General features: G+C 38.5%; 1 protein-coding gene and 1 long non-coding RNA gene across 3 annotated transcripts in view; both read left to right on the top strand.

Moving 5' to 3' along the window:
- LOC118221040 (acid-sensing ion channel 2-like) overlaps nt 1-24860 on the top strand; it is a 363912-nt gene that overhangs the window by 110379 nt on the left and 228673 nt on the right. The window lies entirely within an intron of this gene.
- On the top strand, nt 15794-22005 carry LOC118221041. Its single transcript, XR_004764051.1, has 3 exons — nt 15794-16128; nt 17431-17471; nt 19759-22005. It is a non-coding gene; the product is annotated as an uncharacterized LOC118221041 (long non-coding RNA).

Genomic DNA, 24860 nt, shown 5'->3' with positions numbered 1-24860 from the left:
CAATGATTAAGTTGGACACGCCACCCAGGAGGTAATATTGTAATACTGCATCCTATAATGTTTTGGTACTTCTTATTAAATGTTAAAAATGTCACATATATTGCAGATAGTTCATCAGACAGCTCCATTGTCCCAAAGGCTGATCACCTTTTTAAGTTAGGAGACAATGCTTCATGTTATGAAATTTCCTTCAGTGATTATATTAATGTTGTATCCTGTCATTTAGGCTTATGTATTATAGATTTAAAGCCCCCTGGGGATATGACTATAATGGTTTTAATGAGAACCTTCTATTTACAAATTATGTGTTCAAGGTCAGGGTAAATATCAGCATTTGCATACATTTTCATATTTAATTTATCTACTCTAGACTAGTGAATTGTCTGTCTTATGTTTTGTCTGAATCTGTAATTTCATAGCGGATAACACACTTTTAATACTGTGTACAGTACATTTTATTGATTCCTACTTAACCACTAAAATGTGAGTCACATCTATCCCTGCAAATCCAATATATTCTCATATATATGACTGACATATATATGTAAATATGGGGATTTTGCAGATATCAAACACATGGGTTGAAAATGTATTGACATACATGACATAAAAAATTGGCCCATTTTACATATGTAACATAGACAATATATCTACGCCTCGTAGTCATGGGTTACTTATTCATACATGTACTTGTATGAATAAACATAAACAAACATATATTGTTGCGAACTCTGTTGTACGTTTTGTGTTTACATTTATCTCTGCTTCATGTGTCTCGTTCTTCCAGTTCATCATCAAACTAGTCATTTCAATCTCCAGTTACTTGGCCTGAAAAAGCCACCATTTTTTTTCTTCTTTATTTTTACTCTACAGGGTTTCTTTCCTGTTTTTTTTTATTCCCACGCGCCCCACATGTGAGTGTGTCATCTAGTCACGCGTGGTAGTGAGCTAACCAGACAGTAAAAACGCCGATAAAACACTTCTAACTTGGATCATTTTAAGCCATGTTATCTAGCTTTGTCGTGATAACATGAGAGAAGGATTGCTGTTGGAGAAGTGATTCAACCAACAGTTAGCACGGGTGACCTGCACGAAAGCGCATTGTAGTTTTCTTCACGTATTTCATCCAGTCAATTTAATTTCATCTAACGTTACACTTGATTCACTCATTAGCTCCGCTAGATAGTGTCTTACTCTTTGAGATCATGTAGTAGAAATAAAATAAGAAAATATAATTCATTTAACTTACTGAGAATATATAATAAGAAATAATGAGGCTGTGTCAATAGCTAATGCGTTATTGCGAGCGAGTGTGTCATCTAGTCACATCTATAGTTAAATGTTCTTAAATATAGAAACTTTAATAAAGTATAAGTTTTTCAAATTGATTTGAAAATGTTGCACTTTTTGACAAAATATCGGTCAAAACATCGGTAATCGGTGGGCTAGGACTCTCCAAAATCGGGGTCGGCATCGGACCCAAAAATCTGGCATCGGTCGGGCTCCAGTATATTTACAGGGTGCCAGTGTTGAATTTGTGATTTTATGGGCTTCCCACCAAGCTGTCAGAGTGGTTGAAATGGTGTTGGCTTTGAAGTAGCTGAGACGTTTGATGGTGAAGTTGATGAATGGGAGGTCTGATATAGAGGATTCTCTGTATTGTGCCTGTTCAATTTCAATCCAGGGGTTGCTTTGTTCAGTGGGGTGGATCCAGTTGATGATGAACTGCAGTTGGGTGGCGAGGAAATAATTACGAAAATGAGGTGCTTCAAGGCCTCCTTCATTCTTATGTTTCTGTAGAGTGGATAGTTTGATTCTCGGTTTCTTGTTTTTCCAATAGAATTTTGTTATCATTGAATCTAATGAGTTGAACCAGGCAAGGGGTGGTTGGGTAGGGATCATTGAACATAGGTAGTTTAGTTTAGGTAAAATTATCATCTTGAAGCTACCATTTACTATTCACCAGTGAGGACTCTCTTGTCTGAAATTTGAGCTCAGTATTTGTGGAGAGTGTTAATTTGACTTTATTTTGTTCAATGTTGTGCACAGATGAAATTCCATAGGTATACAAGAGCTGAACTGAATGGCCATGCAGGATCAGGTATTTAAGATGGCAGCAGAAGAGTTTTCTTCTTGCGTTGTCCTGTTTTCGTTCCAATTGCAATGTATTTTATGCAATTTATTTTGCAAATTATGCATTAGATATTATGAAAATAATGTGAGAACATGATCATCTTTAAGAAAATATGTATCTTTAATAAAATTAATGTGGTGTCTTCAAAGATTGAAAAATATAACCAGGTCCATCATTTTCTGTGGAGGGAAAATGACAACAGGTGGCATGGCTGACTGTCTGAGAAGAAAATATTTCTTGTCTGTATGAGAATATGAGATTGGAGCCATTGCATAGCCTGGTCAGCAGACTCTGCTGGCCTTGACAGATTGCTATAGTCAATACGCTTCATCCCCATCATTCTTCACCCCCCTTCTTTGTGCTAGAAGAAGAAGACAGCGCATGGCTCATGAGCTTGTGGAGCCACTTTACCACCATACCACGGTGTAACTTGATCTAGAGGTTTAAACTCCAGCAAAGCACATTATAATTGACCCTTTAATTTCGGAATGTTCTTTGTTTAAACATGTACATATTAATGGTAAATACCCAATGATTCTTGAATACAACTTATAAGTGCAATTAGTGCAACTACCTTACTCCATCATAACCCAAAATAGTGTTTTAGTTTTTGTTTACATTTAAAACCAAAATATTTCCTTCAAATAATGGTTTTCAAGTCTTGCATGGTTGCACAATTTAAAATGAAAAAATAATAAGAAAACACTGTCCATCAATGTAAGTATCTTTATGTAGCTGAAAATTAAGAATAAAAAAACAGCATCCAAAAGTAAGTTTGGGAAATTTAAAGTTACAATCTTGAAGAGTTCAGTTTCGTTCTCTTTGGCGGTACCAATGGTGAGAAGCGGTAATTGCAGGTGTGTTTTTGGACCTCATAGATCCAACCGGATCCAACCAGTGTCGCCTGTGTGACGTCAGTCAGTTGGCACCTGGGCCACGCCAACTATTACACTTATTATTTACTGAATAAAAAATCGTTGTTATACAAGTAACATTATGTACATACTCATTCATTGTCTAACATTAGGCTAACTTAAGCTGTCTTTACACTGCCGAGCCGGGTTAAAATGCTGTAGCAGATCTGGGGTAGAATTAGTGATGATCAATTTCCACAAACGTTCTTTATCCACCTTTTGCTCGGTATGAACATCTTTACACTGCAGAGAAGAATTCGCGGGATTCGCTGTGGCTCGTGCAATTATGTATCTCGTGCATCATCATCATGAATGATTGTTGTGTGATATTTTTGAAACAACTGCCTTGTTTCTGGTTTTGCTAGCTAAACTGTTTGAGAATAAAGCTGAGCTGGGTGTTAAATTAGCAATCAGAATAAGAAGAATAAAACAAAAACAAAGGAGATTTCATCAAAAAAGGGCATATTCTTTTATTTAGTTTTCTCCGGCTTGACATCTTTACACAGAAATCAGACCCGGCTCTGCTCCACCTATACCCCGGCTTATATATTGATGAACTTGATGGCAATGTAAATAACGGTAACGTTAAGGCCAATTAAGATCAATGATTCGCAACGAGACGAAACAGTTTTAGAATGTTGCAGAGAAAATTGCTGCGGTGTGAACTGGTTAGTTGCAGAGCCTCTGAAGCCGTTAGGTCTCAAAAGACCCACCTTGTCAAATGGCCAAGTGCAGTTTTAGAACATTTACAATCAGACGTCTTGGAATTTTGCAAGTTGCATCCAGTCTCGTTGCGAATCATTGATTTGAACTGGCCTTTAGTTAGCTACATTGCAACGCTGCAGCAAGGTAGCATTGCATTCGAGAGACGGTTTGCGAGGTCGGTACCGGTCGGTAGCGTTAGCTAGCGTTTTGTCTAATTGTTAGCTGACATTAGATTGTGTTAATTACATTAGCTAGCTAGCTAACACAACGTTACCTGATATGAGAGATGGATACTGTGCGCAATGTTGTCTAAACTAATGTTGCCTTTATTGACATGGTCCGGTAGCTAGCGTTAGCTGTGAAAATAGCTATGTAATTTAGTAACATTACGTTGTCATCAAATGTAATACGAAATCTACATCAACAAATAATATGACCTCTCATGTTACACAAAAACTTATTAGGGTTCCATAACTCCCCACCTTTAACGCTAGCAGACACCGGAAAAAACAGTACGCCGCTCACACACAAGTGAGTTGAAGAGAAAGCGTGTTGCGTTAGCTCCGCCTACCCTCTCTGGCGGACCAACCACTGATGGGTGATGGAAAACGCGTCACTATCTATGCGCCGCTTGTGATTTTTTCCCGGGAATGTCGCCACAGACACCCAGTTTGTTAATCATAAATTATTATAATAATAATGATATACATTAATATAATAATAGGCTCAATCACCATTGTGTTACCTAATTCAGCAATAGATAGTGACTTAACAGACATTTATTTTAATGAAAATTTTCGAGATTATTACTTTAAACATTTAAAAAATGTTATGTGATCTCAACAGACTGACATATGCATCTATTCATTTTTTAAACAGTGCTAAAGGCAGTTTAAATTGAGTTGGGTAGCCAGACACCACCTGCGCATTCACATACCACTATTTAAAATAGAGTGCACAAGTATACTACAATACACGTTTAGGTAAGTGAAGCTAAAGTAGACTTTCAGAAAGTATGCTGGTTGTTTTGTGTCTTAAACAGCCTCCTAATTACTGTGTTCTCAAAATATTGTATGTACTGTCTACTCATTATACTGCCTACTTACATACACACAATACTCTACTCTTGCCCATTCAATCACAGGCACACATCACCAAGGGGAGGCATTTTTAAACCAACAATCAGAACTGTCAGTGCTGCTGCTTGCCTGCGCTGCTTTGCATGCTTCACTGCTGCTCAGAATTGCACTCACCCTCCACCACCCCAGCACCACCTGTTGTTTGGATATATTTCTATATCGTGGGGTTTTTTGTTGTTGTTGGTATTCCTCTGTTTAGTAGGGAAGATGTATAGTACTCCCTGTTAGGTAGGGTCATGCACACTGGTGCGTACACTAATACCTGAAGCAGATCCATTCATCGTCAAACCAAAAAATGTATTCACATTTTCATGTAAATATTTTGATACGTGAGTTGTACTGACTGAACTCATTTTTTCTGAAAAGTAGCTTCTGTGCAACCTAACAGTTTGTGAACAAAATAAGATAAACCGAAAACAAAAACCAGCTTCTCTCAGGGATGATTATTATTCATACAACAACAATCATTACCATTTTAACTTAATTCAGCATGAGCAACCAGACATGTCAAGTAACCAAACAATTCATTTTCCTTTAGATTTCCTGCTGTACTAGTGGCTATTAATGTCCACTTCCATGCATCTGATACTGATGACTCTATCAGCTTTGTTATGCAAATAGTGCAAAGGAGCAGTTCAGTCAGGACAACTGGTGTATTCAGATTAAATATATTAATGAATATTCAGTATTAATGAATATGCCCAACCATAAGAAATTATTAATGTTGGGCACTGAATGGATTTGCTTTAACATGCGTCCAGCCTGCACTACTTATCAAACAGGGATCATGATACATATCTCCTACTAAACTGGAGAAATATCAACCCCCCCCCCCCCCCAGTACCTACAAGCAGATCTAAACAAGAGGTAAAAGCTGAGGTGGTGGAGGATGAGTGCAATTCTGTGAGCTGCAGCAAGCGTACCATGCAAAGAGCAGCACAGGTAATGAGCAGTGCCTGAGAGGTCTGGCTGTCCGTTTAAAAAGGTGCTCCATTAGTGATGTGTGCCTGCCATTGGTTAAGCATGAGAACATGTGGTTGCTGAAGCAGACCAATGGTCGGTTGTAGCAAGAGTTTCCTGACCAAACTTTCTCTGCCCATTTTGTGCACATCGTTCATTTCTGAGCAGGGTTTCACTGAGAAGAGAAGCCTGAGGAGAGTATTAAGTGCTGATGGCTGGAGTGGTGAGGCCCACCACAGCGGATTTGAGACTTTTGGATGACCAGCTTCCTTATCTGCTCTACTTTGCCTCTAGCCACACCTTCCCAAATTACCCCCCCCCCCCCCACACACACACACACCTGCCCCCACCCCTGTGAGTTACCTCAGACTCTCACACCATCACTGTTCACATTAGCTGCTGGGTACAAAGCTCTCTCACAGCCCCCCAAACTATAAGCTTTCACTGCCCAAGCTGATCTCTCTGTTTACGTTTTGGTGTTTTTTTGTTGAACCTGGGGCAAGGCAGAAATGGTTGGTCCCAGCTTTTTAATTCTCCCCCAAAAAATGTGCCCCATTATTTTTATCTAGGTTGTGTCCCGCTCTCAACATTCTGTAGGTGGTAGTTTTCAGATATCAAGCTTTAGAATTTTTTTTAAGTACCATATCATTGCATTGTTTTTTTATATTACATCTATGGTAATTTTAATACTTTTGAAAAGGTACTCTCAGAATGTTTAATCTGCTCTGTAATAAAAATACATGACAAAGCTTTCATCTGTTTACATTTGTCACAATGTCAGATAGAACCCTATGTTTCTTAGCTTTGAAATTCTGTAAATGTCAGTTTATGACTTGGCTTTTCTCATTTTCATTTCCATTTATAAAAAGCACATTATTTGCCACGGTGCTTATGAATATGTGAATGCCCTGGTCTCTCGTTCTAGTGTTCTCATCTTCTGTCTCCTGGGAATTATTTGTTCTCTAACTATTGAGTTTCCTTCATTCAAGGAGCACATCTTAAACTACACAGCGTCAAAGGAAACTTTATGCATTGACATCACATTGCTTTAACGTGCCACCTCGGTGTTTGATTTGGGCTTCATTTGCATAACAGAGATTGCTTGCCTGATGCAACAGCATCTAAAAATAATGGTTTTACCGGAGTATTCCATCAGCCACAGAGTTAAACGGACTGTCCTTGGCTTTTTGCTCATCCAATTTGTGCTGACTATTTGCATAGTAAGATAAGAGGTCATGGCCAGGGCCGGATAAGAAAAAATGCTCCAACCTGAGCCTCTTTACCTAGCAGGCACTTGAATATTAATTAACGTTTCCCTATTGTTGATTTTGCTCCTCATCTTATTGCAGTCAAAAATAATCGGAAGTCATGAACCCTGATTGCTTTCCATTATTCCAATGATGAGAGAGAACTTTAGAATGTATGAGTTGCCCTCATCGGAAAATTCACTGTTTGACTGAGTTCCACGGAAAACACTCAACCAGAACAGGGCCACCAGAGGCTTCTGGCTCTGATCTGCAGTGCACGATAGGAGAGATTCAGGAGCAGAGCCATTTTCCAGAGTATTTCATGAAGCACAGCGTTTTAATGAAGTGGAATATGTCAATATATCTGCAGCACCTGCACTGCACGTCACACCAGGAAAATAGCAAGGGGTTGCAAAACAGAGGCAATGACTTCAGAGTGGCATCATTATCCCTCATTGTCCACCCAGCTCCTACAGGAGAACGCCCAGGCAGGGAGCGCCGTGCAGCCGGAGTCCTCGCTCTCTCTCTGCCTGCCTCTGCTCTCTGGCCGGCGAGAGCTCGCTATTCGTTCTGCCTTAATTGTCTCGCAGTGCCGTGTCATTGACTGTGCTCTTCAGTGGATGATTGGATCGATAGAGGTTGTGGAGGAAGCCAGCGCCGTCATAAACAACCCAGGGACTGCCCTTGTGTTGCCACCTTCCCTATGCCCATGTATGTCATGCACCAGAAAAGACTGAGGGGGCCCTGCCACTACCTTAACTTACATTTACATAAGTTCTTATAAGATTCATCCTATGTAAGTCATAGAAAATGAGTCGTATGGTTGGGCTGTAGTGATGAGCATATTGATCAAAGCGATAAATAAAGCAATGCCTCATTTGTTGACAATGGAGTAATATAGTCTAAATGATCTTATATAAAATGGCCACTTAAAATCAAATCAAACATCTGTTTTGTGATATGATCATCTGCAATTTGCAAAATGGAGGGCAGACCTCTAAAGGGAAATTATTTTTGCTTTAATTTGTAAGTCTGTATCTCTCTCTGAATGTGTGGCCTTTAGCTTGCTCAGGGAGACCTGCACCAGCCTGGGGAGTAGTCAAACATTCTTGCACATTCCCTGCTAATGTAGCTTTGTGATCATTATATGTGCATCAGTCATTCTTTTCTCTCATTTTAAAGCAATTAGCAAATTCCTAAAGATATACTCATTATGTAAAAGAAACATTGTTTAAGCGCTATAGGTTTCCATGTTACATAATTATTAATCCTACAATCATCCTATCTGTAGCAGATCTGTGTTTATATGAACTGCTTTAATAGTGGGCCATGGATGTGGGGGCAGTTTACACTTGGACGCAGAAGTAAAAACTGGGCCCATTATGTCAGGTAAATGCCCTCAAAGGTGGGCATGAACCCATTCATTCATTCTTCAATAACGAAATCTCCTTGCCTCGGTTTTCTCTCTCTCATGACTATAATATTGGGGCAACAAAGTCAGCCATGGTTTATGTGATGATGTACTGTAGTGGCTAGGATTCCACTGTGACTGAAGAATGGCCACCATGCCATAATCTTAGGGATTTACTGCCAGCTATGGATAATCACAGGGTTTAAAGAGATACACGTGTGCTGTCACTTTTCAGCTGTCTGCATTGATGAACTTGTCACTACAGAAAAAGTTTTGTGACCACATTTTTGGGGGAGGACTGAAAATGCTTTGATAATACCTCCTTATAACAGAGCAGGAACCTCAGTTCCTAAAATACCCTTCTGCATCAGCAAGGATTTTCAGACATATAAATACAGTGGGCTCCACAATGTCTGAGACAAAGACTTGGCTCTGTACTCCACAATTTTACATTTGTAATCAAACTTGATTAAGGTGCACATTCTCTGCTTTTATTTGAGATATTTTTACATGCTTTGCTTTCACCATGTAGAAATTATAGCATTTCTTATTCATAGCACCCATATATCAGAGCATAATGTTTGGGACATATTAATGTTATGGTAATAAAAGTAGTCAGCTTAGTACTTTGCCATGTATCCTTTGCATGCAATGACTCTTTGAAGTCTGTGACCCATAGACAGCTCATGCTGCGTCTCTGGTGAAGCTCTGCCAGGCCTGTACTGCAGCCATCCTCAGTTCCTGCTTGTTTCAGGGGATAGTTACTTTAGGTTTTCTCTTCAGCATATGAAATGTGTGTTCTATTGGATTCAGATCAGGTGAATAACTTGGCCAGTCAAGAAATTTCCAGTTTTTGGCTTTGTTGCTTTATCAGTATGTTTGGGATCATTTCTGAAGGATGAAGCACCATACAATGGGTTTGGAGGCATTTGGTTGAACCTGAGAAGAAAGATGCTTCTGTACACTCCAGAATTAATTCTGCTGCTGCTGTCAGCTGTTATGTCATCACTGATTACAAGAGAGATAGCACCTGTGGCAGCCATATATGCCCAAACCATAACACTCCCAACAACATGTTTCACAGATTTGGGTCTTGGGCAGTTCCTTTTGCCCTCTGCACTTTGCTCTTGGCATCTGTCTGATACCAGTGAATCTTGGTCTCATCTGTCCGCAAGACCTTTTTCCAGAACTTGGCAGGCTCTTTTAGGTACCTCTTAAAAACCTGTAACCTGGCCATCTTGATTTTGTGGCTAACTAGTCAATTGCATCTTGCAGTGTAGCCCGTGTAGTTCTGTTATTGAAGCCTTCTGCAGACAGTAGTCACTGACACAGCCACGCCTAGATCCTAAAGAGTGTTTCTGATTTGTCACACAGGTGTTTTTTTTTCTTTTTCCACTATGGTAAGAATTCTTTGGTCATAAACAGTAGAGGTCTTCCTTAGGCTACCAGGCCTTTTGCGATCACTGAGCTCCCCATTGCTCAGTTATATGTCTTTGTCCCAAATATCATAGAACTGTATAATTAATGCTGTAGAATATCAACCAATGTTTGTAACATGAATAAATTAAAGAGGTTTAAAAGTGTTTTAAAGTTTCAAAAGTCTGTAATTTTTTGAGTGCACTGTATGTTTTTAAATTTGCATATACCTTTATTTCCCAGCAGTTTCAATTTCAACAGGTTATGTAAAATGTACCTGTGCTACTTTGTTTAAGTGAACTCAGACCAATTAAGTCTGGCCACTTATGTAATAATACCTTGATTTAATTTTCCAAGTAACCTGTATTATTAATTTGGAATATTACACGGTACACTGCTGTGTACAGATCAATAATCCAATGAAACACTCAGGATGAAGCCATCACCTGTAATCACTTCTTAATAAATGTCAACTATTTTTTCTATGTCACAGGCATCTCAGTTTTTCAGAATTGTTTGAAAGCAAATCACATCTCGTTGTATAACACAGTTTATTTTATTTCTCTTTGCTAATATGTATTTATTCAATCCACAAAACCACAATTTATGAGTGAAGCCGATGGAAACAAGCAAGTTCTTCCCAATTTTATAATTTTTCACTTAACTGTTGCTAGCTAGGCTTTTGAGTTATTCATTAAAGTAAAGCTTCAGCAAACATGAACATTAACAAACTATTTATGCCCTGTATTTCATTTTTGTACAACAGGACAGTGGTGCTCAAGACGTTTGTCATACCTGTAGACTGCAATTGCAGGGGGAGGGGCTGGGCAATGATTACAATCACTGACAGGGGGGGAGAGTGCAATCATGGACCTTGGAGGTGCGGGAGGGCCAAAAGGGCAACCAAAAGTGCACTTTTGCTGTGTCAAAGCAGGGGGCTTCACCATATGTTGGTGTGTATCTGTGCACAATGCACATGGATGGATAATTTCAACCTGTCTAACTTGTCTAGCTTGCTGAATCACTGAACATCTAACTGCCACAGTTAAGACCCGACACCCTAACCTCCAAATCCAGGTAAATTTTTAAATTTCAGCCAATAGGCTATAATAGGCTTTTTTTATTTCATTTTAGCTTCAAAAATTCCATCTGCAAAAAATATGAAGCCTATAGGCCTAAATCACTGCATTTTAACCAGGAGTACGATGTGCAAAAAAATTTAACACTGAATATGGACAACATTCCGCTTCATGTTTTGTCTCCTCAAACACTACAGACTAAAAATACAGCTGCTAATTAGTTCTCAATAATCATAATGTAGTAAAATAGCCTTTCAACATCATCTTTTGGAAAAAAAATATTTTTACTAGCGGTATTGCTCTAATAATGTTAGATACTTCAGTAATGTTGGTACTCAGAAATATAATATTTATCAGGCAGGCTAGATGCAAGTAACACGACAAGCAAATCCCCAGTTAATCAACTGACTGAAGTTATCTGACATGCAATACTGTATATTTGGTTTATTTACAGCTAGCAGGTAGAACTGTTAAAAGAGCAATGGATTTTTAAACTACAGTATGATTATTTGCCTTCAGGTCACTGTACTATAAATATAGTGTAGGGTTTAGCTGGAACTGTATGGTTTACTTTCTGTGAAGTGACACTATCTGTTTGCCCTGCACAATAGCCTACGACAGGGATTCTGAAATCTGGCCTCTGGGGCCAATAATACTACTGATGTCTATTCTTTATGTTTAATCAAGGACTGATTTAGACCTGGGGCATGGGTAAAGTGGGATCTCTGACCAATCTGGAACATTCATCAATTGATTAACTATCAGGTAGAAAAGAAACCCAGCACCACCACTGGCTTTAAGTATGACTGGCCTACAAAATAGGCTAACTTGTCCCTGTAAGCTGCAGGACTGTATTGTGATTATTTGGGAAGGACGGAAATTACTTTCTGATGACATTGATTAATTTTGTATTGTTCTTGTGCTCTAACATGCAAGGTTCGTAGAACCTTCAAACAGCACCGCACCATAAACTTGCACCAACCCACACATCCAAAATTAACAGACCTTTCCAACTTCCTTGGGCAAACACACACACACACACAAAAAGTTGAATACCAGCCTAGGTGCTAGGTGCTCAATTATCCCCAAAAATGCATTCTGAATGTATTTTCCTTAAAAATGTAATCTTGTGAATATAAGAAAAAAATATTATTTTAGATTTATGTATAATTGAAGGCCAGATTCATCAATGAGTATGCACAGATTTACCTGAATTGCTATGCACAATAACCTCCTGGTTCCCAGGGGGTAATGTGCATGTGGATGAGGGGGAGAAAAACACAGTCATGCATTGTGGTCTAAATGCAGATGCCTCACACTCTGTTATCTCTGTGAACTCTGCTGTGTGCCAAGTAGTCCCTCAGCTTGATAGTTGTCAGGTGATATCTAATCTTTGCACTGCAAATTTTGCAAAGCACTGTGTCCTTCTGTTGAATCTTGCCATGAGCTACATGGATTCCAGAGACATTGAAATAATTATTTAAATGTTCAGGGGATAATCTCCTCATTGACAAACAGAGTTTTTAGTCATGATGCCACATCATTAGTGTTGGTTAGCTCATTTGTGAACCAGTTGTTACTATAAAATAAGAAAACTGTTGTGGCAGTGAGATTATGCAAGAAGGCTGAGGGAAGTGTATAGCAGGCAAGAAAGTTTTAAATTAAAATATGCCACTACTTTAGTACTTATGAACAGTATTCACACCTTTGCAATGCTAGAAAACATTGATTCACCCTTGCGACAGGTGTGTTTGCAATAGAGAATGGTTCTTTGTATCATCAGTATAGAGCCCACTGACTGACTATAGATGGACAGGAAGACCATAATACTCTTTATATCCTGAGCAATGAAAAAGATTTATATGGAGTGATCACTTCCATCTCTCATAAAATGTATTTGCAGTTGTGTGGCTGCAAATGGTTTGAACCACATACTGTTTCATGTGGCTGTAAACGGGTTATTGCCTCACCTAAATTTACATTGTTTCCCCCCCATTGCAGTTCATGGACTGATAAATCACAGGCTAAATGGTCAGGTGACCAACTTATAGCCTTACGTGTAGTTGAGTTTTGGTGCCACTTCCTGTCTCTCCTCCCTACACAACATCTTTGTAGTTTCTTCTCTCTTGTCTATAATTAAATAATTAATGCCCCATAACCATAAATAATAAACCATGAACTTGCAAAACTCTTAAATCCTTCTAAATCCTTAAACCCCATATCTCAGAACTTCTATGTATAAGAACAAGGAAAAGGGAATAATATAGTTGGAAATCGAACTTCACATGAACTTCACATTTCTGTGTACATCTACCCTTTAATCTTACACCAAAACTACAATATAATGCATCAAACTAATTTTATAATAATGATTTTAAGTTTTCAAACAATACTGTATGTTGTCAATTGTTACGACTTTGAACTCTAAGTTTGGTGCAATGCATAAAATGATAACATGCATGTTAAACATTGGACATGGTCTTTAAAAAATAAATGAATATATTTATTCCATTTATTTATCATTAACAATTCTACTACAAGTAGGCTAGTACTATTAGGCCTACTTCCAATAATAACAATACTACTACTACTAGGCTACTAATAATAATCTCTAAAAATGTCTGCTGCTAATCAAATTAGTGTATTAGTTTATTAACCTTTTTAAGCCTTAAATAGCCACATGAACACTTTGAAGCAATGCTAGCACAGGGGTCCATTCCAGAAAATGGCTCAAGAAATATTAAACTTAAACTTGATGTCTGACTTGAATAAGCCAGATGTAACATGACATAGCATAGCATAACATAATGATGAGAACAGGCCAGTTAGCCCAACAATGCTTGCCATTGTGGTAAATCCGAATTTCTCGATTCCACAACAGTGGATTAAGTATGGGTAGCCTAGGTTCAGCCCAAACCATATGCCTTCATAGTGAACTTAAAAAACCATCTCCTATTAGACATGGAAATATAATTCAACATAGATTCTGAGTCAGAGGAACATTGCACATCATTGTTCCACACCAGTTGGAAAAGGCCCAATCATTACACCATAAAACAAACAGGCTACTTATGTGCATACTGTGAGCTCCATAATGTTTGGGACATTTTTATTTCTTGATTTGGCTCTTCACACTAAAATGTTAGACTTGTAAGCAAACAATTCACGTGGTTAAAATGCAGAATCTCAGCTTTTTATTAGGCTAAATGATATTTTCACACTTTCTATTCATAGTCCCCCCATTTTAGGGCACCATAATGTTTGTGGCAAATGGGTTCACAGGTGTTTGTGATTAGTCAAATGTGTTCAATTGCTTCCTTAGAGCCGATAGAAGACAGCTTTCAGTATCTAGTCTTGATTCTAGGCTTTTAATTGCCTTTGGAGTCTGCTATTGACATTTGTCAACATGAGGACTAGACTTCTGCCAATGAAAGTCAAGGAAGCCATTACAAGGCAAAGAAATAAAAAAGGGGGGGGGGGGGGGGGGGGGGGCAGAGATATAGGCCAGACCTTTGGCTTACCAAAATTAACTGTGTGGAACATCATTAAGAAGAAAGAGAGCACTCAGTCACATTTCATTTTGCTTGAAATCGTATACCCTTTCAGCTTTCAGAACAGCACCTCAGATCCCCAAATAGCCTAAATCATTCCACTTCCACTTAGAAAATGGCACACCTGAACACTGCGTTCTCTTCACGTCGTGCAGTATTTTAAGCAGAATGCCTGGTCTGTAGTGAGCTAGTTCTAACCAACGTAGCATTGTGCTATAAAATGTATTCATAATTATGGCAGATCGAAGAAAAAGGTTTTACACAGAGCTTGAAAAAGCAGATCTCGGAAAACTTTACAATAAGGTCACATGAATTGGCATTAACTAATGTACTTGTTAACTACTAACTACTGAAAAGTAAAACTGTATAGCTTTGTTAATGTATTTGTACATCATTAATTCAAATGAATAACTACATTCGTTGACGCCAATTAATACTGTAATTAAAAAGCAGTATGTCTTAATAGTAACTAAGTTCAGCCTATGTTTTGCTAACGTATAAATAATCATGTAACTAATAGCCTACATGAGTTGATGCATTTGTTAACTACCAACTCAATTCTCTGCTTAATTAATGTATTTGTAGATCATTAATTCATGTTAACAACTACATTAGTTGATGCCAATTCATGTAACCTTGCTGTAAAGTGTTACCCACTGTAACCCTCCGTTCCTGCTAGAACACCATTTTTTTTAAACGATTGGGTTTTAACTGTATCTGCTTATGGTAGCGGTTGTTTGGCGCTAGTTCGCCGCTTTCATAAATGTAGTGCGCACCGGTTTTTAAAACATTCGCTACTGCAAATAACTTAAACATGCACATCTGGTTCAAACGTTAAATAGATTTATTTTAGTACACCATTTTCAAAAAACCCGCAATGTTAGGAGTTGCTACTAACCGTTGTTTGTTCCATTTTCAAATTTCAAACTGGAATGACCGAATCCGAACATCACGATTCTGTGCGATTTCATTGGAAGCGCTGGACAAGAAGAATTGTCCAGTTTAAATGGGGGTAGATCGCAGAGTGTAGTCGATAATATTTTCTTGTACCCGGTTAGATATGTGATTATTAGATATAAAGTAGCAACTGAAAATATATGTATAATGCATTCTATGTATAAAAATATACAGTTCTTTATTCTGTGACATAATTGAATATTGTATGCAAATGGTATAGCCTGGATATGTAGAGTATATAAGCAGGTCATTTGCTGTCAGTTGGCCGGTTGGCAGGAGGTTGGTGTAATTGCATGGGTACAATTGATGCGCTGATTCTTTTGATTTGTACAAGTATATAAATATTGGTGTAACAGTTGGGGTCACTTTTGTAAATAAAATACCCCACCTGGGTTGCACAAGTTTGAATGTCATCACCAAAATTCACTATAAAATCCGACCGACTGTCCTCATAACAATCACCCACAACATTTCTGATGGACCACTGATGGAACGTTCGGAATGTGAACAACACGCTTGCAGCTGACGTTAAGTTATCAACAACCACAGCTGGCACAGATACAGACACTACCGCTCTCTTTTGGAAAGCTTGTGACGGACAAAATCTCTGGAAAGGTGAGTTCTGTTCACTACAGCAAAGCGAGTTTAACCTGACCTAATACTAGTTTTCTGTTATAGCCTAATTCCTGCCAGGTAACATACGTATTTCAACATAATGTTCATTCTTGTTAGATATTTACACTCAAAATGTTAGAATTGATGCTCCTCTGTTATCCATTCAAAATATGTGATTTTGGGTGAAGAAAACATGTTTTATGGTGTGGATAATCTTTTCAGAACTTATCCAAAATGTGCAATTTAGGGAGGTTTTGGGACATCTTGAAAAAAAGACTTGCAGAATTTCACTGCTTTTAGTTATCTGCACTATTTTTTTCCCCCAGTGTTGGGAAACAGCTTGAAGATTAACTGTGTATAATTTTTCTGCTAGCTTTTTTGCTTAATAAACAGTAGAATTGCATTTTTATGTGCATTGTGCAGGCTATACCAGGAATAATTCTTCACATTTTTCCTAAATTACGTGCATTGCCTTGATGGTACACATTGCCCTTCAAATAACATGATAATACATGTCTCTGCTATGTGTTGCCACAAAGTGGTACTTAAATTAAGAGTAGTGAAAACCAGGTGGAAATTCTATTTTTAAGTGCTTGGTGTTAAGGAGTTAAATTCAAGATCAGACTTTGGCTCCAGCATGGGCTATAAGGTGAAGTGGTTGATTTATAGAAGCCATGTTTGTTTGTTTTTTGTGTAGAGGTAGTGTGGGCAGGAGATGGGAGGGGCTCTTGTGTCATTCTGGGTCATTTAACCAATCAACACAGAGCATGTGAAAATCTGAAAGGGCCAAAAAAAAAATGGCCTGTTCTTTTTGAAGGGTAAGAAACTTGCTGGTTTTATATTTTTAAAAAATGTATAACAATATTTTTTTCCCTTAAAATCTCGATCAATAGATTCTGAATAGCCTATATCCAGATAAATGCCTGTTCCACGTTCTGGAATACCCCCGTAGCCTTCTGTGATGCATGTTGTCAAATTAATTTATATATATTGTAACATACTGTAGGCCAGACGCATATTAAAATATTCATGTCTTATATTTGTTTTCTATTTTCATCACCCCACTGAGATGTCTATTTAATATTTCATTATTAATAAAGCCATGCGAGAGGTAATTAACTCCATGCAGGAGATCTGCATGGTATCTTCAGATAGCAGAACAATTACTTCCTCCTCCCTTTAGAATCAAATGATTTTCTTGACTAAGATTAGTCCTTAGGAGCTTTCAGTGCTTAATGAGAGGTAACCAGCAGAAAGGAAACGATATCCTGATACCCTATTTCATGTCATTTTGTGATGCAGGGATCAAGAGTTGTCTGCAGCCATCATTTGTGGATGAATAGGTACTGAATAAACTCTTCACTGTATGTTTCTCAGCAGGATTAATAACAATATTGATAATGACATTTAAGCAGTATAAGGGTAATGTAATAGTGACTAAACCCTCCTCATACATAAAAGTTACTGGCATTGCCCAAAGGATCACATTTGAGACTGGAATCATTTATTAGTGCAAACTGAAAAGCAACCAGATCACATACAATATAGGCTACATTGCATTTACGAGGTCAGATTCAAAGCTGAGAGGAATTTAACATTCTACAGGAAGGTCTAGACTAGTTGGCTACAACAACTTGAGAATACTTTAATTTAAACTATTTTGAATAAATATTTTTACATTTTAAAGTTATTTTAAGGTAAATACTATACAATATTGTTACATATTGCCATTGTGATAGGTAGGCTACATGACGTAAATCACAGTTGTGTTCTGAATATTTCCTTTTTGGCCATACACATTGTATTATTTCATGCAGTTAGCCATTGTTAACACTATTTTAGCTCAAGTTAAATTTTATTTGAAAATAGTCTTTCTGTTCACGCCAAGTGAAATTTACCAGTCACTGGAAGGCAGTTGTGGGTATGAATTTATCCTGCATTTTCCTTTAGTGAAAGAGAGCTGGCAACTTTTAAACAGATCAATAGCTTGCTATAATGAAGGAATTATACATTCTCAGGAATGCCACACTGGGATGTTTGAGAGCTCTTAGGAGCTCTTAAACCAGTGTTTTTTCCATTTACAGATCATTTTATGTAATTCCTGTGCCAGTGAAAGCCAATCAGAAAGATGTAAGTGTGGGCAGAGGTGTGACTCTCTCCCGCTGCTCCCACATGATTGCCTTACTGTGTCCCATGTTCTTTCAAACCACCAAGAGAGAAAGGAAAGAGAACTTGAAGCTTCCATTAACACTGCAGGGAAGGGAAAGAGGAAAGGAACACTGAGATACTGAAGCTCTGTTTGGTTTCCCCTGTCCTCCTGTTGCCAAGAACAAATTATAGGCTTCATTTGACCGATTTCTGATCTTTAGTTCTTGACAGTGAGAGCTCAGGAAATGCTTTTTTTCTTTTCTTTTTAGTGTCTGTGCTTCTGTGTGTGCAGTTTTGGGTGTTGCAGAGATGTATTTTACAGTTTACATTCTGAAATATTAAATTGCATATATTCACAGTATTAATTCAGTTTCAGTTTTAAAAATGTGGATCAAATGATAATACCACAAAATATACACCAAGGAGGATCCTACATCATATTTAATTTTCCACTGTCGCTAATACAGGCCATAATTATTTGAAGTCATAACTGCATCATAATTAGAAATTTTGATAGTTTTATTAATTTACATTATTCACTCTCAACGGTCATAATTCTATTTCAGGGAATCTTTCTCGGCCACTCACCAAACTGAAAGCAACTGTCAACAGAAAACCAAGTCTCTACTAGAAATTATTTATATCTGAGTTCCTTTGAACCTGCAATCTGCCGTGACTAATAAATTAGTCCAGTGACAACTGACTGGTGCATTAGAAATGGTAGAGAATTGTACTATTGAAAAGAGAGAAAAGAGAGAGTTGCATTGCAGGTTAGCCCTGCCATGCTTTTTTTTTGAATACGAGTGAAAAACTTCAAAAAGTTCTGAGATTGAACAAGCAATGCATTACAATTTATTAATTGAAAACAAAATTACCTTATTTCTGTGATGCTCTAATTTGGTTTATAATTTTTTAGCAACTGAACCTGAAGTGAATGGTTCAATCAGTATGAAATGTGTATGCTTAGCAGTGAGACTCTCTTTATAGAGCTCAGGCTTTTTCATTGATTTCTGGTTGTGTTCCTAGAAAATGATATAAATGTAATCTCTGGGGACAGATTGAATTTCACTAATTTTTTCTCCTTTCTCAAGTTACACATTTTCCCAGAAAGAACATAGGCAATGATACAATTTTAAGCTCCTGCTCTTCTCTTTCCTTGCACTACATGTGGTTTGTAGTAACAAATCGTTAGCTATTGTTCTTATGACTATGAACATTCAGCATGGACGAGGGGGGGGGAGAGGTGTGTTTGCGCGCGCACGTGTGTGTGTGTGTGTGTGGGGGGGGGGGGGGGGGGGTGAGGTCTGGTGATTGAGGGTTTTTAACCTTATATATGAGTGAAATTGCATATCTGCTCATATGTTTATTTGTGTTCATGTGTGCTAATAAATCTGTGTATATGTACTGGCAGATGTAATTGCATATTTTGTGGAAATGGTTGCCAGTGTCACCACTAAAAGCCAGTCAATTCCCCCCCACAAGTCTGACAAAAATGAGAACAAAGCCTAGCGCCCGAGACGAAGGACATCATCTGCCTGGCCGGACACAGTGCCCTTGATTACACTGCTAGGAGGGCATTTGTACAACACAGCGGCAGAGTGGAATGGAGAGCATTCTGGGAATACTCGGCTCCCTGGACTCATTATTGGATAATAGATTTTCCAGGCATCATTGCGGGCGTCTCGTCGGCAGTCCCTGCACACACATTGCCAGTGGCAGGGGCCAGAGTGACAGGGTCGAGGAGCCACAAAATCGAAAAAAGCCAAGCTGCAACAAGAGAACAGGGCTGTCCAGCAGGATCAGTTATCTTGTGCTTTCCATGGCCAACATTGTTTGGACATATGGTGCTGTGTAAATAATGCCCTGCTCGCGCATTGACTTTTATGATGTTGCTGCATAACTACCCGAGTTTATCATTTCATATTATTCAAATTTTATCACATTGACATTTGTTAACCCATAACAATCAACTAATTCCCCCTATTAGGGAGTGTATGTTCTTCATATTCAATGGAGATTATTGCCAACTCAAAATGGCAGCGATGCCTTCATTCATGGATCTGTTTCATACTCAGAATTTTCTATTCAGTACAAGAGCTCCATGAACTGGGAGTTCATGGTGTCTGTCTCTGAACACTTCTTGGCTTGAAGAAGGCTTAATTAACATGTACACATGTGCTTATGAGGAAGGATCTAACATCTTTTCCTCAGCCGTGGTATCTCACTTTGGACACAAGTCAGAGACACTGTTTACACTAAACAGGGAGTCTGTTCTAAATATACTGCCCTTCTGCCATATGCAGTTTACCCAACCATTTGTGTATGGGCTCTGCTGTGTCTGTTCACAAGGTAGACACTTCAGGCCCCCTAACAGAAACGCTTGTCGACAGGGCTAGGAGGACACGGGGGGTGGGCTCTGTCCCCTTGCGTTAGCGGCTCACTGACATGACGACAGGTGCAAGGGCATCCCGGCCCAGCAGAATTCACTCTCCATTCCTGACACACAGTTGGGCTGAACCTCACTGGCTCTCAGACGGGGGTCATCTTAAGCCAGTCGGGCAGAAGAGCCGTGGATTAAACAGCACCCCGTTCCCCAAAGAGGGGGATGTTTCAGTTTGACGGGCTGTACTTTGCGGCCGAGTGGACAGCTCCCACGTCCCGCCGTAGCCCTCTCTCCTGGGTGTGTCAGCCTGTCAGTGCAGATGGCTGTGAGGAGCAAGGAACTCTCCCAGAACTGAATCAGATGCATGCCCCTGGCCCACCCGTGGGCCCCAATAAGGTGTCATCCGCAGTTCAATGCATCACGCAGAAGCGGTTTGGGATTAAACCGACACATTTGCACCGTGATATTTGCCCCCTTTTTCCCCAAGAGTTAACTGACTCACCACCGCAAACAGCCAGGTCCCTCCTCTCAGGATTGTTGTCATTCAGTTACCCCAGGGGAAGAAAGGATGGCTCCTTTCTTATTTGATGAGAGAGCCGTGTGAATCACACCTGTTCACCTAAATCAAAATAGTTTTTGAAACAGACACTGTGTATGCAGTGAAGATGACACTACGTCTCCTTTTTGTTTTGAAAATTCATTTTTCTTTGAATTGGTAATGTGATTCCCGTTCTTTTTGAACTGGGTCCAATTTGTGTTGCATTTGAACAGGGTCTCTTCTGGAGAAAAATGAGGAACCCCTATTTCAGCTGTTAATTATTGTTTGAGAATGGGCCTCCCAGCCAGACTGATCATTGCTGTGCCCTGCATGGTGTCTAGCGTGTTAATATCTTGACTCATTTGGCACAGTGTGATCTTTGCACGACTGAGGTGCGTGGTGGGAGTTCAAACATACCCATCCGGATTGAAAATCGAGCCTGTTAAATCTAAAGTGAGAGCTTGCTGCTGAGCCACTGGTTTTTCCAGTATGTTCACAAAGAAAGACTGAGGATGAGATTTTCTAAATGGTTGTGTATGTGTTCCATGTGGTAAAAGCCTGTACAATTCTGTGGGATTTAATTACTTGCTTTAAAAGGGGGGAAATGACATTAAGAACTATTAATCAGGGATAGCATCTTTGTGTGCCTTTCCCCTCCAGACATGAAAATCCTCATTTTTCAAATATTAGTTTGCAAATGAAACCTTAGTAAGGTTTTGGGCCGCCACCAATCCATCAGAAAAGCTTAGATGCACCTTGGCATAGATTCTACAAGTCTCTTAAACTTTACTGGACGCATGAAACTCCATTCTTCCAAAAAATATTCCCTCATTTGGACCCAAAGCATGCCAGGAAAATCCCCCCCCCCCACACTATTATAATATCCCTCTCTATGTAGTTGTAGACAGACTGTTCTTGCTGGGTCATTCTGATCATGCCCTGCATTGACATTCTCAGTCACCACAAAAAGTTGCCCCAATGTTTTTCCTTACATGTCGCACTAATGCACAAGCATCACAGTCATCACCTGTGCGCTTTCAACCACAACTTTCGACCCTATTCACTGATGTCTTTCCCATAGATCTGAATGCAGATGTCACTTTAGTCACTGTTCCTATTGAAACACCAGTTTTGAGTTATTTTTGGGAATAGTACATGTTGTATGGTGAAGCTCAGTATATCCTCAATTTTTGGAAGCTAATGTTGCTGTTGTATCTTAAAAGGAGCCATAGAGCATAATCCATTAACTGGAACTCACCTCTTGGCACTCCCAAATGGCTCAGTCAATAAAGATAATGACAGTACATGCAGGGTTGGCTCTGTAGTTGCAAGTCTGAGTCTTGGACATAGCTATGACTGGGATCTGGCAGGCACAGTATGGGCTTAAATTGGCTGGGCTTCACCTCATATCAGTTCCTCCTTTCAAAAAGAATATCTATGCCTTTACTCCTGCCAGTGCTAACTCTGTCCTGTAGTACTGTGTGAACTATACGGTGTAAAATAGCCACTGGTCAGGTGTTCAGCTGCAGGGCTTCTTGTACAGGTAAAAGTGCCACAGTCTTAATTCAGTAAGCATAGTTAGTGTTTCTAGATTGGGGGGGCAGTTATAAAATATACAAAAGCAATTCAAATGTTAGTTGGCAGGCATAGATCATCAGATATTGAAATTTTAATGTCTAAGTTGGACACACTGAAGACAAAAAAAAAAAAAAAAAAAAAAACGACAAAGCCTTTTTAAAACTTGATGTCAAGATGACAATCTGTGCCCACTTAAAATCACAGTACGTATCCTCCATTGAAACATGGTGACATTGTCAGGTTACTGCTCAAACAAGGCTGTTATCTGACTCAGTACGCCTTTTAATTTACCCATTTTAAAGATGGCTCACAGTGTAGCTTTCACAATGTGCTGACATTATTGTTATTTTTGCCTTGATTGTGCCTCCCTTCCTCTTCTCTTCACAACAGTTGCTCTTGATATTGCTCTTGCTTATGCTGTCCAAGCAGCCTGAGACCCTGCTCAGTAAAGATGTTATTCATCAGATGGCTCACCCCATGGTATATAGGGCTGCACATTTCTCTATTTTTTTATCTTTTCTAAATGTGTTTTTGTATGGCTGTAGAAAGAATTACATGTGGATAATATAACTGGGAGATTAATACAAGGCTGTAACAATGAATATACTGTAATGAAAAACTTTAAAAACTGCCAAGGGAATGAATGTAAACATGCACATCTGACTGAAATGTGGTAGACTTTACATTACATGAGGTGTGTCCTCAAGAATTTGAAGGGGATAAAATCTAAAAAAAAAATAAATAAAAAAATTGTCTAAACAAATCACTTTCATATCAATTCCTAAGCATCCAGGATACACAAAACCCCTATTACCAATGTTAAAATCTCAATAGGGACCTCTGGTGCAAAGGAAAAATGTAGAAGAGAGGACACCACCATCTCACCCTCCCCAAGCCTCAATAAGCATCCATTCAAATGTAACATTGTTCCCACGGCTCTCTTATATTGCAAAAATGACAGTTGATTTGTAGTGAAATTTATAATTATATTATCATTTATTGCAATGCACAGTTTCGATATTTTGGATAGGTTCAGAGACACTAAGGCAGACCAGGGTACTTTCTTTCATAGATCTTCAGCAGTTCTGCATATCACCCTCACATTTTGCATACCTGTGGTCAAGGAGTTTATGATCCAGGACATGTATAGTTTTACTTACTGATAGATCACATATGTATATATAGCATTTCATTTCTGAAAGAGAACAATTTTTTCCAAGGTAATTGCATTTGTGGCACTTTATTTCTACCTAAATTTTGAATCTAATTGTTAATGATGCAGGTGTCTTGCTTCATTTAATCTATTTTCCACATCTATGTGATGCTCTCACCTGGAGTTATAAAGCCTTAAATAGAACACCTTCAAAATGGTTTATAGTGGAACATTTTGACAGCTTAGGAATTAAATTATGTTTGATTTTAATTACAATTAGCCATATCTTTCATAGTTTTTTTCCATCTAAAACATCACCAAGATGAACAATCTCACATTCTCAGAACAAGTCATTTTTTAAATCAACTTTTAGGGGTTATTTTAAAGAAGATTTTGATTTTTAAAAAGTCCCCCCTCCACCCCTCCCCCCCTTCCCCACACTGCACCTCTGCACAATTATTGGACAATATTTTTTCTGTCCTCCCCTGATTACACACCCACCAGCTGCCACTACTTTACATGATTTACATTGTCACTGTTTTCCCTGGAAGAAACAGTGTGATTTTGGTTATTTGCTCAGATGTGAAAATGTTGTTGTGAAATGTTTTCTTTCAGCAATACAATACTCTGTGGAAAATAACTTTACTCTGGCTCATAATAGGAGTTGAAAGCAAAATACAATTTTTTTTACATTTTTAATATCCTTGTTCCTTATTACCATACACATGTAACATTACCTAATTATTAATAATTATTAATTATTAGCAACAAGGAAAATATGGCTGTGCGCATCAAACCAATTTACACCATTATATATATATATATATTATTTATTATTTATATATATACATATATAAGTAAATAAATATGTAATGTCCATTAAATCCAGAAGAGAGACACCAACGCAGTGTGAGGTTTCAATACCGACTGCT

The sequence above is a fragment of the Anguilla anguilla genome, chromosome 2 (genome assembly GCF_013347855.1).
Source record: "Anguilla anguilla isolate fAngAng1 chromosome 2, fAngAng1.pri, whole genome shotgun sequence".
Taxonomy (NCBI): domain Eukaryota; kingdom Metazoa; phylum Chordata; class Actinopteri; order Anguilliformes; family Anguillidae; genus Anguilla; species Anguilla anguilla.
Note: the sequence above shows the minus strand (reverse complement) of the source record. Positions and strands in the feature narration are given on the sequence as shown.